Source organism: Euprymna scolopes, chromosome 8 (assembly GCF_053919585.1).
Source record: "Euprymna scolopes isolate OS-2025 chromosome 8, ASM5391958v1, whole genome shotgun sequence".
Lineage (NCBI taxonomy): Eukaryota > Metazoa > Mollusca > Cephalopoda > Sepiida > Sepiolidae > Euprymna > Euprymna scolopes.
In genome coordinates this window covers 137,494,283-137,511,806 of record NC_136489.1, presented here as the reverse complement: position 1 = coordinate 137,511,806, position 17,524 = coordinate 137,494,283, and the positions used below count along the sequence as shown (strand labels likewise).

Below are 17,524 nucleotides of genomic sequence, written 5' to 3'. Positions count from 1 at the left end.
GTTGCCACATTCATCAAGAACTTTGATGCTAGCAACGCAACTGAACATCACAATATTCCAATCATAGTACCCGAAAAGCTGCAACTATAACTAGCTCCTATTTTGTAAAGCTGAAAGAGAAATGCGTCCCAACACTATGGAAAATATCACTAGTCTGCTCAGTGTTTAAAAATACTGGTGATTGATCTTCTGCATATCAGTACAACCCAATTAGTTTCCTGTTGTTCAAATAAAAAATAAAATGTTGTTAATGACCTATTCAATGACAAGCAATATGGGTTCTGTCCTATAAGATCTACAGCTGACATACAAGATTAGCGAATGGGGGTTTCCTTCCTAGCACAATAGTTCTTGACATATCAAAGGCATTTTATAGGGTTTGGCATAAAAGTCTACTTCACAAGATTTCCAATTATGGTATATCTGGAAATGTCCTCAATGATCAAATCATTTCTCTTTGATAGGTTTATACAAGTAGTCATTGATAGGCAGAAGGATCCATCCTGGGCTCAACTCTCTTCCTGATCTTTATCAATGGTCTCCAAAATCACATGCAGACGACACTACCATCTATGGCAACACTTCAAACGCCAGCTATAATCAAGATCTCTCTGAATCTCTCTCCTCCGACCTTGAGCACATGGTGAAATGGGGCAAAAAGTGGCTGGTTAATTTTAATGCACCCAAAACCAAGCTTCTATCTTTTCACAAACAATGCTCTAATTCCCACTTGACCCTAATTAAAATAAATGGCTATCATCTCAAGAAAGCTCCCTGTTTTGATAAGTTTCTAAAACTGACCTTCACTCCTGACCTGAACTGGAAGACATATCAAATCTGTTCCAAAGCCGTTGGAAAAAATGATTGCATCATTCTACTGTTCTGGAAGGTATCTTACTCTAGATGCAATCCTCTATCTGTATAAAAGTCAAATACGCCTTAAAATGGAGTACTACTGCCACATCTGGGGTGGGCAGCTGCTGAGAGCACCATTTCCTGCCTTCAAAACCGGCTTCGAAATCAAGTAGATGATGTCCTTTTCTTCTCCTTGCAACCGCTTTCTCACAGAAGAGTCTCTGTTCTATTGTTTTTTTTTTTGACAAGTGTTTGACTGCGACTCAATACCCCCCCCCCCCCGTAAAACATTCAAAATAAAAACTCGCCTAGCTATAAGCATTGTCAATAATTTCTCTCCACTCTTCACGCCTAAATTTAAATGCAAATTTCACTAACAAAGTTTTTCTCCTATAACTGCCTACGGAACTCTGTATTGGTTCTGCTTTCCAGCTGACTATAATAATGTCGTCTTAAAGTCCAATATAAACAAATTCTTGTTGAGCCATCTCCTTAATCAAATTTTACCCAAATTCCATCACTAGCGGTCACTATGCAATTGTCTACCTTACACTCATTAACACTTATCCTCAAGTGGCCTTCAAGCCATGATAAGTGATACCTCACCTGTAAAAAAAGAGATAAAAAGAAAAATAAACAAAATAAAAGCAATGATTGATGACTTGCAACAAAAATAGAACAGTAAGTCCCGACACACTACAAGGACAAAGGATGCTCCAAACTGCAATTATGTCATTTTAGTTGTCTATGGCTTTATGCTGAGAAGGGAAGGGTAGTAAAAAAAGAAATTCAATTTCATGTTTAAGAGAGAGAGAGAGAGAGAGAGAGAGAGAGAGAGAGAGAGAGAGAAAGGCAGTATTATTATAAATATTACCTGCAGCATTTTTCCTGAAATCGGATGATGATCATCGCGTCCACCTTAAATAGAGAAAGTGATATTTAGGCAAAACCGAATACAGTTTAATATTGATTGTAGAATCAAAGTATAAACATACATATGTATCATAATTTGTGTGTGTGTGTGTGTGTGTATATATATATATATGTATATGCATATATATATATGTGTGTGTGTGTGTGTGTGATGTATATATATACATATATATATATATATATGTATACATATATATATATATGTATATGTATGTGTGTGTGTTAGAAACACAGTGCTTAAGGAACCCATTGAGATCTGGGTTACATTGGTTGAATCAGAAAAAAGTTTACAAAGCCACTTAACTATTGAAAAAAAAAAAGACAAAATCCAAAACTAATATTTTTGTTTGCTATACCTTCCCCCTCTTTCTAGAACTATGAGTTAAATAATATTACCAAAATCTGATGGTATTTATTTTTTCTTAAAATAGACTATTCCAATCTTTTTATTCTTTCCTTTCTTTCATTCGACATACTTCTTTTTTCGAACGAGTAGTTTAGTATCTGTTCTGTTGTTATAAAACCATCCTTCTAGGCATTATCACCTCCTTTAGGTTAGTATTTGTCATATTTTTAAATATATATTTTCTTTCTTGATAATAATCGTTTGTCTCATTTATCTCCTCGTCATCTATCTCTCTCCTTTAAAGAAAATTACCTAATCTATATAATGATCCTAGATCATCCTTGACCTGCTGGGTCAGTATTTGTTTGAAAATAACAATTTGGTTTTTGTCTGTCCCCTCCCACTCCTCTCTTTCTTTTCCCGTCTCCTGTAAGGAAAATTGGCTTACATATTTATTACTAATGGATATTTACTATTTAGAAACCCAAACTATATTATTATTTCTATTCATAAATGACCTCCCTGATAAAATTGTCACTGAGATGGGCATATTTGCTGATAACACCATGCTCTATAGCAGACACTGTGAAAACGAATGAACACATATCTAAGGCAATGACTGAAACCTTAGAGGAAGACTTCCAATTTGTAGTGAAATAATGAGGTCAATGGATGGCAACATTCAATGCTGCCAAGACTAAGCTTCTTTCTTTTAACAATTACAAGAAACTTTTCTAACTACCAATTACCATGACTAATAAGATGCTGCCTTAAAGTTTTTCATTCAAACTCCTCAGCTTAATATTCACATGAATTGGAACAAATACATTGAGGACATTGCCAAAGTTGCTGCAAAGAAGGTGGGTTCTCTCCATTGTGCTACAAAGTTGCTCACAGCTGAGAATATCCTATATCTCTACAAAGCCACCACTTGCCCATGCATAGAGTATTGCTGCCACATCTGCACTGGTACACATTCCACTGATCTCTCACTCTTAAAAAGGGTCCAAAATAGAGTTTCCAACTTAATAGGTCCTGCGCTATCAACCAAACTCTAACCTCTGTCCGATCGCAAAAATGTTGCATCCTTGTGTCTGTTTTACAAGTATTTTAATGGAATGTGCTCTCATGAATGCAAGACATAAATACACCCAACTAATGCAATAAGCTGCAAAATTCCATCCCTACATTGTAGAGATCCTTAGATTCCGAAAATAAATAAGAAAATGTACTTAGCTTAACGCTTTATTGCCATTTCATAACATCACTGATTAGCAAAAATCTGATATTAATCGAAAATACATTAAGCCAAATACATTTTATTATGATTTATTATTGACATAGCTCTATCTGATAAGATATTGAGCCTTTTATCGAAAATCTGCAGTTTTAATTTGGTTCCGTTTCAATTTGAATTGAAATTTTAATTTGGTTCCGTTTCGTATTGAATTGAAAATTAATAGTTCATCAAATTCTTGCCGCATTTAAATTTGTCACATGTTTTCTAATAGATGAAGACGCTTGTAGAAAGCTATTAGAATCACAAGTTTGATTCTGAATGGTTCTGTCTGCCTCATCTTACAAAATGGGTATGCTATTAAGGAACCTAAAACTTCATTCTCCACCTGACAATGCAACATGGTGAATCTTTTAGAACCAAATTTCATAATTTTAACAACTTCTTTTTTAAGAATAAACTGAAATTGAAATCAATATGAAAACAAAAATTAAGTTACAAATGTTTTTGCTTTTCAATATTAAAAAGTAAAAAATATCAACACGAAAAGAATGATTTTATTTGTTTTTAGCTCATTTACCATTTTTCATCATTTTAACGATGGTTAGGCATTTAACAAGAAAAAAAAAGTGGAGTTATCTGCTTGATGACTAGAGGCTTCTTTCAACAATAAAACTGAAAATGACTGCTCATCTAATGACTAACCAGAAGTAAAAGAAACCAGAAATGAAAGACAACTTTTTAAGAGGAATTGATTATCCAAGAGGACAACTCAACAAGCCATTTTGTAGTCAGTTGGAAAACAGCTTTGTGCAATTGTTCAAAATTTGTCAGTAAGGATCAATGTATTCAAAATCTGGCAGTAAGGATCAATGTATTCAAAATTTGGCAGTAAGGATCAATGTATTCAAAATTTGGCAGTAAGGATCAATGTATTAAAAATTTGGCAGTAAGGATCAATGTATTAAAAATTTGGCAGTAAGGATCAATGTATTAAAAATTTGGCAGTAAGGATCAATGTATTCAAAACTTGGCAGTAAGGATCAATGTATTCAAAACTTGGCAGTAATGGTCAATGTATTCAAAAGCTGGCAGTAAGGATCAATGTATTCAAAATTTGGCAGTAAGGATCAATGTATTCAAAATTTGGCAGTAAGGATCAATGTATTCAAAATTTGGCAGTAAGGATCAATGTATTCAAAATTTGGCAGTAAGGATCAATGTATTCAAAATCTGGCAGTAAGGATCAATGTATTCAAAATTTGGCAGTAAGGATCAAGGTATTCAAAATCTGGCAGTAAGGATCAATGTATTCAAAACTTGGCAGTAAGGATCAATGTATTCAAAATCTGGCAGTAAGGATCAATGTATTCAAAACTTGGCAGTAAGGATCAATGTATTCAAAATTTGGCAGTAAGGATCAATGTATTCAAAACTTGGCAGTAAGGATCAATTTATTTAAAACTTGGCAGTAAGGATCAATGTATTCAAAACTTGGCAGTAATGATCAATGTATTTTTCTTATAAGAAAAATACATTGATCCTTACTGCCAAATTTAACTGCATGTGTATAACGTGTTGACAAATTGTGAGTGGTGATCCATGCATGGCTGTAAAACTGAGGAGCAAATCATTATTATCTTAGCATTTGGTGAGTGCTAGAGAACTTAGTAATTATGATAATGTCATCAACTTAATGATCTCTTTGGAAAGAATGTGAATTGTGCAAAAAAGAAGCGATATGCAATGTTTATAACAATAGAGCCACCATATATATATATATATATATATATATATATATATATATATATATATATATATATATAACAATGGAGCCACTATATATATATCTCAGACTTGCAGTATTTAACCGTGCATTGCTCAGAAATCGTTTTACTTTCATTTTAATTTGCTCATTGCTTTTCCTCTTCTTTTGGCCTTTTGTTTGCATTAATTTTTTTACAAAAATATTTATGATTATGAAAAACTAATTCAATAAATGAATATGTGTCAGTAAAATAAAAATCGGTTTTGCAATAAAATCAATAGAATGTCTTATGAAATCTCCAAATTTTAAATTCCATAAATATGACAAAATATTTCTCCATTTTGTCATATTTTAGAGATAATCATTAGCTTTAGTTTTGGAGGAATGTGATAGGAAATGTTTATCTGATTTATGTTATTTTTGAAAGATTTTTTTAATTAATAAATGATTTGGGAGATTTTTAAACTTAACTGATTTGATGGATGTTTTAAAATGAATAACTGATTTAAGAGATGTTTTAAAATTAACTGATTTGAGAGAAAAATTAATAACTGATTTAAGAGATGTTTTAAAATAAACAACTGATTTGAGATGTTTTGAAATTAATAGATTTGAGGGATGTTTTAAAACTAATAACTGATTTGAGGGATGTTTTAAAATTAACTGATTGAAGAGATGTTTAAATATTAATTAATATAGAGATGTTTTAAAATTAATAATTGATTTGAGGGATGTTTTAAAATTAATAACTAGTTTTAGAGATGTTTTAAAATAATGATTTGAGGGACGTTTAAAAATAAATAACTGATTTCAGAGATGTTTTAAATTTATAACCAATTTAAACATTCATATTAACTAATTTACATTTGAATTCATAGATAAATAATAATTTGTTTAAAAATATAACTTTTTCAGAGTTAAATTTATTTTATTAAAGTTAATTAAATTTATTGAATTAATCATTTCATTATTAAATTCACTGAATAAAAAAATAAATTAAAATTAAAACCAAATTAAAACTAAACAATAACTGATTCTATATCTTTGTTATATAGAGGTAAATCACATAGTTATGATGAGGAGCCAAGAATTTGAGGGCATAAATCTAAGAGTATTCTACCACAGTAGATATATACGACAGGAAACTAAATATAGAATAAACTAAATATAGAATAAACTAAATATAGAATAAACTAAATGTAGAATAAACTAAATGTAGAATAAACTAAATATAGAATAAACTAAATATAGAATAAACTAAATATAGAATAAACTAAATATAGAATAAACTAAATGTAGAATAAACTAAATATAGAATAAACTAAATGTAGAATAAACTAAATGTAGAATAAACTAAATATAGAATAAACTAAATATAGAATAAACTAAATATAGAATAAACTAAATATAGAATAAAATAAATATAGAATAAACTAAATGTAGAATAAACTAAATATAGAATAAACTAAATATAGAATAAACTAAATGTAGAATAAACTAAATATAGAATAAACTAAATGTAGAATAAACTAAATATAGAATAAACTAAATATAGAATAAACTAAATATAGAATAAACTAAATGTAGAACAAACTAAATATAGAAAAAACTAAATATAGAATAAACTAAATATAGAATAAAATAAATATAGAATAAACTAAATATAGAATAAACTAAATGTAGAATAAACTAAATATAGAATAAACTAAATATAGAATAAAATAAATATAGAATAAACTAAATGTAGAATAAACTAAATATAGAATAAACTAAATATAGAATAAACTAAATGTAGAATAAAATAAATATAGAATAAACTAAATGTAGAATAAACTAAATATAGAATAAACTAAATATAGAATAAACTAAATGTAGAATAAACTAAATATAGAATAAACTAAATGTAGAATAAATTAAATATAGAATAAACTAAATATAGAATAAACTAAATATAGAATAAAATAAATATAGAACAAACTAAATATAGAATAAACTAAATGTAGAATAAAATAAATATAGAATAAACTAAATGTAGAATAAACTAAATATAGAATAAACTAAATATAGAATAAACTAAATATAGAATAAACTAAATATAGAATAAACTAAATGTAGAATAAACTAAATATAGAATAAACTAAATGTAGAATAAATTAAATGATTATTTTTAAATAGCACCACAAAGGTAACAAGACTTAATGCACACAATGCACAAGATATTAATCTCATTAGAAAGTGTGCCAATCTTTAAAAACATATGTTTTATTTCTTCTCTCATAAGTTGACCAAGTATCAAAAAGTTGCATTGTTCAGAATATGTGTCACACGTGCAAAGTCGAAACAGAACTACAGATGCATACATGATTAAATTCATCTTCTCTGGAGAATATGACTAAACTTCACAAATGTAAACTCAATTTAAAATTCAGCTTAAATATCAAATTAGACGTATACTGATGCGGGTCTTGAATGCATGAATGGATAAAAATAAGTTCTCAAACATCATCCTAAAGTTTCTGAAGATTGATGACTTACCCTGTATAACAGGGTTTTTTTTTTGTATTTTGCATAAACATGGTTACAATTACCAAATTCTGCATAGCAATCATGGTGATAAAACCCACCATTGTCCAAGATTCTTTGCAGGTAATTTTTTTACTCTCTGGATAAACAATGATGCAAAAATATCTCCACATTCTCGTCTTTTCTTACTGAGTGTAATTACAATTGACAAGAAGTCAAGGTCTGTTTTCATTTATCGACTTTGACAAGATGATGCACAGTGAAAAGGGGATGTTACATTTGTTCTGTTCCTAAACATTAATGCCGATTCCAAGAAAAATTATCAACAGTACTTGAATCCCTTCACAGTGATAAGTAATAAAGACAGACAAAACAACAAGACAAGATATAAATGCAGGTGTCACAGGAGTTGAATTTTGATGTCTTTGTATGTAGAAAAAACTAATTGATTTATACAAAATATATGGTCTCAGCATAAAATGACACAAGATTGGTTTCTGGAAAGTAAAATAAAATAAACAAACTCTTTAAAAAAAATTGCAAAATATGAACCCTATTACGTTTTGAGTAAAGATCCTTTGTTGTGTGCATATATAACTTTTTTGTTTTGGCAATTCTTCAATTCAATGGTTGAGTAAAGTAGAGAAAAAAATGAACAAAAGTTGACAAAATAAATGAATAAAACTTTCATGAGAAAACAATGAAATATAAGAAAACAAATCAATAGGGCTCGATATTCTTACTCAAAAATGTATTGATCAATATGAACTGTATGTATCTCTCTCTCTATCTTAGTTAGGAATAACTCTTTTGGGGCCAAACAGAGTAGAAAAACAATCAATATTAAGAATTTAAAATTTAACGGTTGAAAGACCAGACGAGTGCAAAATTGATTTAAATACAAATTTCTGTTTATTAAAATTTTCACTGAAATTTTATTTCAACTTTTTGAATAGTAAAATATTCTTCAGGAAATACAGACAGTTGTTTTTTTTTGTGTGTGAAGGTAACTCCTGAATAACAGCAGACATAGTTATCAGACATATAAACCTCATTCAACCTCAATTTTCATCCTCTGCTTACATTATTGTGAGTCCCTCCTCAATTTGACTATAGTTTTTCTCTGCAGGTAGCAAAAGCATGATTTATAAGTTTTGTTGCTCCATCCTTAAATTTGTGTAAGAGTACAACCCCTATGCCATACTCACTTGCATCTGAATCTACAATTAATTCCTTTTTCGAATCTTTGTAAAAGCTAAATCCGATAATAAGCACTTCTTTATTTTATTAAATGCATTATTGCATTGTCTCATCAAACACCACTTCTTAGTTTTATGCAGTGGCGTTCTCAATTCAAGCATATAATTATATATAAATTGTAGTAATTTGCTAACTCCAAAAATGATTGCAGTTCAGTTATGTTATTCAGAATAGACATATTCTTTATGGCTTCCGTTTTTTGTTCGGTTTGGTCTTCTTCCTTCATGATCGATTATGATGTTTTGTGTCCAATTATAATCTTCAACTGTTTTGTTAATGCAAAATTCACACTTTTCAAGTCCAGCCTAAAATCCATAGTTTCAGAAACTTCTCATACATAATCTTCATTTTATGCATTTTGCTGTTGAGTTTTACTTTAGCATCATCTACTCCTTCAAATTTTATGCTGCTTCCCAAAATATCCTTTGCTATTTCTTTGTATTTTGTAGTTCCGGTTTGCCTATCTTTTTCCAGATAGTTTCATCAATTGGAGAAATGTCACTCCCTGTATCCAAGTAATATTTCAACCATTAACAATCAGCTGTACATATTTTCTTTTACTATTATTTTCCATCATTTTCAATTATCACGAGAAGACCTTCAAAATATTCAAAATGTGAACCTTACATTATATTTATCCGTTTAGGCTTCTAAATTTTTTTTTTTTGTGGCCAACCAAATTCAGCGACAACAAGAAAAAACTGTTTGCCGTTCATCCTAGTTTTTGAAAATTGGTATATGCTGAAAGCTCATTCTCTGTCATCAAATCTGGTGTATCGCTTTGTTGCACGCTCACAATTGAATTCTAAGTAACAACTCTTATATAAATTTGGTACAATTACATAGTCGAATATTCATCAACAATCTTATATAAATTTGGTACAATTACATAGTCGAATATTCATCACTAATCTTATATGGATTTGGTACAATTACATAGTCGAATATTCATCAACAATCTTATATAAATTTGGTACAATTACATAGTCGAATATTCATCACTAATCTTATATGGATTTGGTACAATTACATAGTCGAATATTCATCAACAATCTTATATAAATTTGGTACAATTACATAGTCGAATATTCATCACCAATCTTATATGGATTTGGTAAAATGACATAGTCGAATATTCATCACCAATCTTATATGGATTTGGTACAATTACATAGTCGAATATTCATCACCAAACTTATATAGATTTGGTACAATTACATAGTCGAATATTCATCACCAATCTTATATGGATTTGGTAAAATGACATAGTCGAATATTCATCACCAATCTTATATGGATTTGGTAAAATGACATAGTCGAATATTCATCACCAATCTTATATGGATTTGGTACAATTACATAGTCGAATATTCATCACCAAACTTATATAGATTTGGTACAATTACATAGTCGAATATTCATCACCAATCTTATATAGATTTGGTACAATTACATAGTCGAATATTCATCACCAATCTTATATAGATTTGGTACAATTACATAGTCGAATATTCATCACCAATCTTATATAGATTTGGTACAATTACATAGTCGAATATTCATCACCAATCTTATATGGATTTGGTACAATGACATAGTCGAATATTCATCACCAATCTTATATAGATTTGGTACAATTACATAGTCGAATATTCATCACCAATCTTATATGGATTTGGTAAAATGACATAGTCGAATATTCATCACCAATCTTATATGGATTTGGTAAAATGACATAGTCGAATATTCATCACCAATCTTATATAGATTTGGTACAATTACATAGTCGAATATTCATCACCAAACTTATATTGATTTGGTACAATTACATAGTCGAATATTCATCACCAATCTTATATAGATTTGGTAAAATGACATAGTCGAATATTCATCACCAATCTTATATAGATTTGGTACAATTACATAGTCGAATATTCATCACTAATCTTATATAGATTTGGTACAATTACATAGTCGAATATTCATCACAAATCTTATATAGATTTGGTAAAATGACATAGTCGAATATTCATCACCAATCTTATATGGATTTGGTAAAATGACATAGTCGAATATTCATCACCAATCTTATATAGATTTGGTACAATTACATAGTCGAATATTCATCACCAATCTTATATAGATTTGGTACAATTACATAGTCGAATATTCATCACCAATCTTATATGGATTTGGTAAAATGACATAGTCGAATATTCATCACCAATCTTATATGGATTTGGTAAAATGACATAGTCGAATATTCATCACCAATCTTATATGGATTTGGTAAAATGACATAGTCGAATATTCATCACCAATCTTATATGGATTTGGTAAAATGACATAGTCGAATATTCATCACCAATCTTATATAGATTTGGTACAATTACATAGTCGAATATTCATCACCAAACTTATATAGATTTGGTACAATTACATAGTCGAATATTCATCACCAATCTTATATAGATTTGGTAAAATGACATAGTCGAATATTCATCACCAATCTTATATAGATTTGGTACAATTACATAGTCGAATATTCATCACCAATCTTATATGGATTTGGTACAATTACATAGTCGAATATTCATCACCAATCTTATATAGATTTGGTACAATTACATAGTCGAATATTCATCACCAATCTTATATGGATTTGGTAAAATGACATAGTCGAATATTCATCACCAATCTTATATGGATTTGGTAAAATGACATAGTCGAATATTCATCACCAATCTTATATGGATTTGGTAAAATGACATAGTCGAATATTCATCACCAATCTTATATAGATTTATTACAATTACATAGTCGAATATTCATCACCAAACTTATATAGATTTGGTACAATTACATAGTCGAATATTCATCACCAATCTTATATTGATTTGGTACAATTACATAGTCGAATATTCATCACCAATCTTATATAGATTTGGTAAAATGACATAGTCGAATATTCATCACCAATCTAATGTAAATTTGGTACAATTACATAGTCGAATATTCATCACAAATCTTATATAGATTTGGTAAAATGACATAGTCGAATATTCATCACCAATCTTATATGGATTTGGTAAAATGACATAGTCGAATATTCATCACCAATCTTATATAGATTTGGTACAATTACATAGTCGAATATTCATCACCAATCTTATATAGATTTGGTACAATTACATAGTCGAATATTCATCACCAATCTTATATGGATTTGGTAAAATGACATAGTCGAATATTCATCACCAATCTTATATGGATTTGGTAAAATGACATAGTCGAATATTCATCACCAATCTTATATAGATTTGGTACAATTACATAGTCGAATATTCATCACCAAACTTATATAGATTTGGTACAATTACATAGTCGAATATTCATCACCAATCTTATATAGATTTGGTAAAATGACATAGTCGAATATTCATCACCAATCTAATGTAAATTTGGTACAATTACATAGTCGAATATTCATCACAAATCTTATATAGATTTGGTAAAATGACATAGTCGAATATTCATCACCAATCTTATATGGATTTGGTAAAATGACATAGTCGAATATTCATCACCAATCTTATAAAGATTTGGTACAATTACATAGTCGAATATTCATCACCAATCTTATATAGATTTGGTACAATTACATAGTCGAATATTCATCACCAATCTTATATGGATTTGGTAAAATGACATAGTCGAATATTCATCACCAATCTTATATGGATTTGGTAAAATGACATAGTCAAATATTCATCACCAATCTTATATGGATTTGGTAAAATGACATAGTCGAATATTCATCACCAATCTTATATAGATTTGGTACAATTACATAGTCGAATATTCATCACCAAACTTATATAGATTTGGTACAATTACATAGTCGAATATTCATCACCAATCTTATATAGATTTGGTAAAATGACATAGTCGAATATTCATCACCAATCTAATGTAAATTTGGTACAATTACATAGTCGAATATTCATCACACATCTTATATAGATTTGGTAAAATGACATAGTCGAATATTCATCACCAATCTTATATGGATTTGGTAAAATGACATAGTCGAATATTCATCACCAATCTTATATGGATTTGGTACAATTACATAGTCGAATATTCATCACCAATCTTATATAGATTTGGTACAATTACATAGTCGAATATTCATCACCAATCTTATATGGATTTGGTAAAATGACATAGTCGAATATTCATCACCAAACTTATATAGATTTGGTAAAATGACATAGTCGAATATTCATCACCAATCTTATATAGATTTGGTACAATTACATAGTCGAATATTCATCACCAATCTTATATAGATTTGGTACAATTACATAGTCGAATATTCATCACCAATCTTATATGGATTTGGTAAAATGACATAGTCGAATATTCATCACCAATCTTATATAGATTTGGTAAAATGACATAGTCGAATATTCATCACCAATCTTATATGGATTTGGTAAAATGACATAGTCGAATATTCATCACCAATCTTATATAGATTTGGTACAATTACATAGTCGAATATTCATCACCAAATTTATATAGATTTGGTACAATTACATAGTCGAATATTCATCACCAATCTTATATGGATTTGGTAAAATGACATAGTCGAATATTCATCACCAATCTTATATAGATTTGGTAAAATGACATAGTCGAATATTCATCACCAATCTTATATGGATTTGGTAAAATGACATAGTCGAATATTCATCACCAATCTTATATAGATTTGGTACAATTACATAGTCGAATATTCATCACCAAATTTATATAGATTTGGTACAATTACATAGTCGAATATTCATCACCAATCTTATATAGATTTGGTACAATTACATAGTCGAATATTCATCACCAATCTTATATGGATTTGGTAAAATGACATAGTCGAATATTCATCACCAAACTTATATAGATTTGGTAAAATGACATAGTCGAATATTCATCACCAATCTTATATAGATTTGGTACAATTACATAGTCGAATATTCATCACCAATCTTATATAGATTTGGTACAATTACATAGTCGAATATTCATCACCAATCTTATATGGATTTGGTAAAATGACATAGTCGAATATTCATCACCAATCTTATATAGATTTGGTAAAATGACATAGTCGAATATTCATCACCAATCTTATATGGATTTGGTAAAATGACATAGTCGAATATTCATCACCAATCTTATATAGATTTGGTACAATTACATAGTCGAATATTCATCACCAAATTTATATAGATTTGGTACAATTACATAGTCGAATATTCATCACCAATCTTATATGGATTTGGTAAAATGACATAGTCGAATATTCATCACCAATCTTATATAAATTTGGTAAAATGACATAGTCGAATATTCATCACCAATCTTATATGGATTTGGTAAAATGACATAGTCGAATATTCATCACCAATCTTATATGGATTTGGTAAAATGACATAGTCGAATATTCATCACCAATCTTATATAGATTTATTACAATTACATAGTCGAATATTCATCACCAAACTTATATAGATTTGGTACAATTACATAGTCGAATATTCATCACCAATCTTATATTGATTTGGTACAATTACATAGTCGAATATTCATCACCAATCTTATATAGATTTGGTAAAATGACATAGTCGAATATTCATCACCAATCTAATGTAAATTTGGTACAATTACATAGTCGAATATTCATCACAAATCTTATATAGATTTGGTAAAATGACATAGTCGAATATTCATCACCAATCTTATATGGATTTGGTAAAATGACATAGTCGAATATTCATCACCAATCTTATATAGATTTGGTACAATTACATAGTCGAATATTCATCACCAATCTTATATAGATTTGGTACAATTACATAGTCGAATATTCATCACCAATCTTATATGGATTTGGTAAAATGACATAGTCGAATATTCATCACCAATCTTATATGGATTTGGTAAAATGACATAGTCGAATATTCATCACCAATCTTATATAGATTTGGTACAATTACATAGTCGAATATTCATCACCAAACTTATATAGATTTGGTACAATTACATAGTCGAATATTCATCACCAATCTTATATAGATTTGGTAAAATGACATAGTCGAATATTCATCACCAATCTAATGTAAATTTGGTACAATTACATAGTCGAATATTCATCACAAATCTTATATAGATTTGGTAAAATGACATAGTCGAATATTCATCACCAATCTTATATGGATTTGGTAAAATGACATAGTCGAATATTCATCACCAATCTTATAAAGATTTGGTACAATTACATAGTCGAATATTCATCACCAATCTTATATAGATTTGGTACAATTACATAGTCGAATATTCATCACCAATCTTATATGGATTTGGTAAAATGACATAGTCGAATATTCATCACCAATCTTATATGGATTTGGTAAAATGACATAGTCAAATATTCATCACCAATCTTATATGGATTTGGTAAAATGACATAGTCGAATATTCATCACCAATCTTATATAGATTTGGTACAATTACATAGTCGAATATTCATCACCAAACTTATATAGATTTGGTACAATTACATAGTCGAATATTCATCACCAATCTTATATAGATTTGGTAAAATGACATAGTCGAATATTCATCACCAATCTAATGTAAATTTGGTACAATTACATAGTCGAATATTCATCACACATCTTATATAGATTTGGTAAAATGACATAGTCGAATATTCATCACCAATCTTATATGGATTTGGTAAAATGACATAGTCGAATATTCATCACCAATCTTATATGGATTTGGTACAATTACATAGTCGAATATTCATCACCAATCTTATATAGATTTGGTACAATTACATAGTCGAATATTCATCACCAATCTTATATGGATTTGGTAAAATGACATAGTCGAATATTCATCACCAAACTTATATAGATTTGGTAAAATGACATAGTCGAATATTCATCACCAATCTTATATAGATTTGGTACAATTACATAGTCGAATATTCATCACCAATCTTATATAGATTTGGTACAATTACATAGTCGAATATTCATCACCAATCTTATATGGATTTGGTAAAATGACATAGTCGAATATTCATCACCAATCTTATATAGATTTGGTAAAATGACATAGTCGAATATTCATCACCAATCTTATATGGATTTGGTAAAATGACATAGTCGAATATTCATCACCAATCTTATATAGATTTGGTACAATTACATAGTCGAATATTCATCACCAAATTTATATAGATTTGGTACAATTACATAGTCGAATATTCATCACCAATCTTATATGGATTTGGTAAAATGACATAGTCGAATATTCATCACCAATCTTATATAGATTTGGTAAAATGACATAGTCGAATATTCATCACCAATCTTATATGGATTTGGTAAAATGACATAGTCGAATATTCATCACCAATCTTATATAGATTTGGTACAATTACATAGTCGAATATTCATCACCAAATTTATATAGATTTGGTACAATTACATAGTCGAATATTCATCACCAATCTTATATAGATTTGGTACAATTACATAGTCGAATATTCATCACCAATCTTATATGGATTTGGTAAAATGACATAGTCGAATATTCATCACCAAACTTATATAGATTTGGTAAAATGACATAGTCGAATATTCATCACCAATCTTATATAGATTTGGTACAATTACATAGTCGAATATTCATCACCAATCTTATATAGATTTGGTACAATTACATAGTCGAATATTCATCACCAATCTTATATGGATTTGGTAAAATGACATAGTCGAATATTCATCACCAATCTTATATAGATTTGGTAAAATGACATAGTCGAATATTCATCACCAATCTTATATGGATTTGGTAAAATGACATAGTCGAATATTCATCACCAATCTTATATAGATTTGGTACAATTACATAGTCGAATATTCATCACCAAATTTATATAGATTTGGTACAATTACATAGTCGAATATTCATCACCAATCTTATATGGATTTGGTAAAATGACATAGTCGAATATTCATCACCAATCTTATATAAATTTGGTAAAATGACATAGTCGAATATTCATCACCAATCTTATATGGATTTGGTAAAATGACATAGTCGAATATTCATCACCAATCTTATATAGATTTGGTACAATTACATAGTCGAATATTCATCACCAAATTTATATAGATTTGGTACAATTACATAGTCGAATATTCATCACCAATCTTATATAGATTTGGTACAATTACATAGTCGAATATTCATCACCAAATTTATATAGATTTGGTACAATTACATAGTCGAATATTCATCACCAAATTTATATAGATTTGGTACAATTACATAGTCGAATATTCATCACCAAATTTATATAGATTTGGTACAATTACATAGTCGAATATTCATCACCAATCTAATATAGATTGGGTACAATTACATAGTCGAATATTCATCACCAATCTAATGTAAATTTGGTACAATTACATAGTCGAATATTCATCACCAATCTTATATAGATTTGGTAAAATGACATAGT

The 17,524-nt window shown here is 28.8% G+C and overlaps 1 protein-coding gene and 1 long non-coding RNA gene across 3 annotated transcripts in view; one reads left to right on the top strand and one right to left on the bottom strand.

Annotated features, from left to right (window-relative positions):
* Positions 1–17,524, bottom strand: part of LOC145283781 (uncharacterized) — a 189,947-nt gene that overhangs the window by 98,060 nt on the left and 74,363 nt on the right. Inside the window, exon 2 of the long non-coding RNA XR_013868758.1 lies at positions 1,730–1,773. This is a non-coding gene — a long non-coding RNA (uncharacterized LOC145283781). The remainder of the gene's footprint in view (positions 1–1,729; positions 1,774–17,524) is intronic.
* Positions 1–17,524, top strand: part of LOC145283779 (uncharacterized) — an 82,537-nt gene that overhangs the window by 28,502 nt on the left and 36,511 nt on the right. The gene's annotated exons all lie outside the window — the stretch shown is intronic.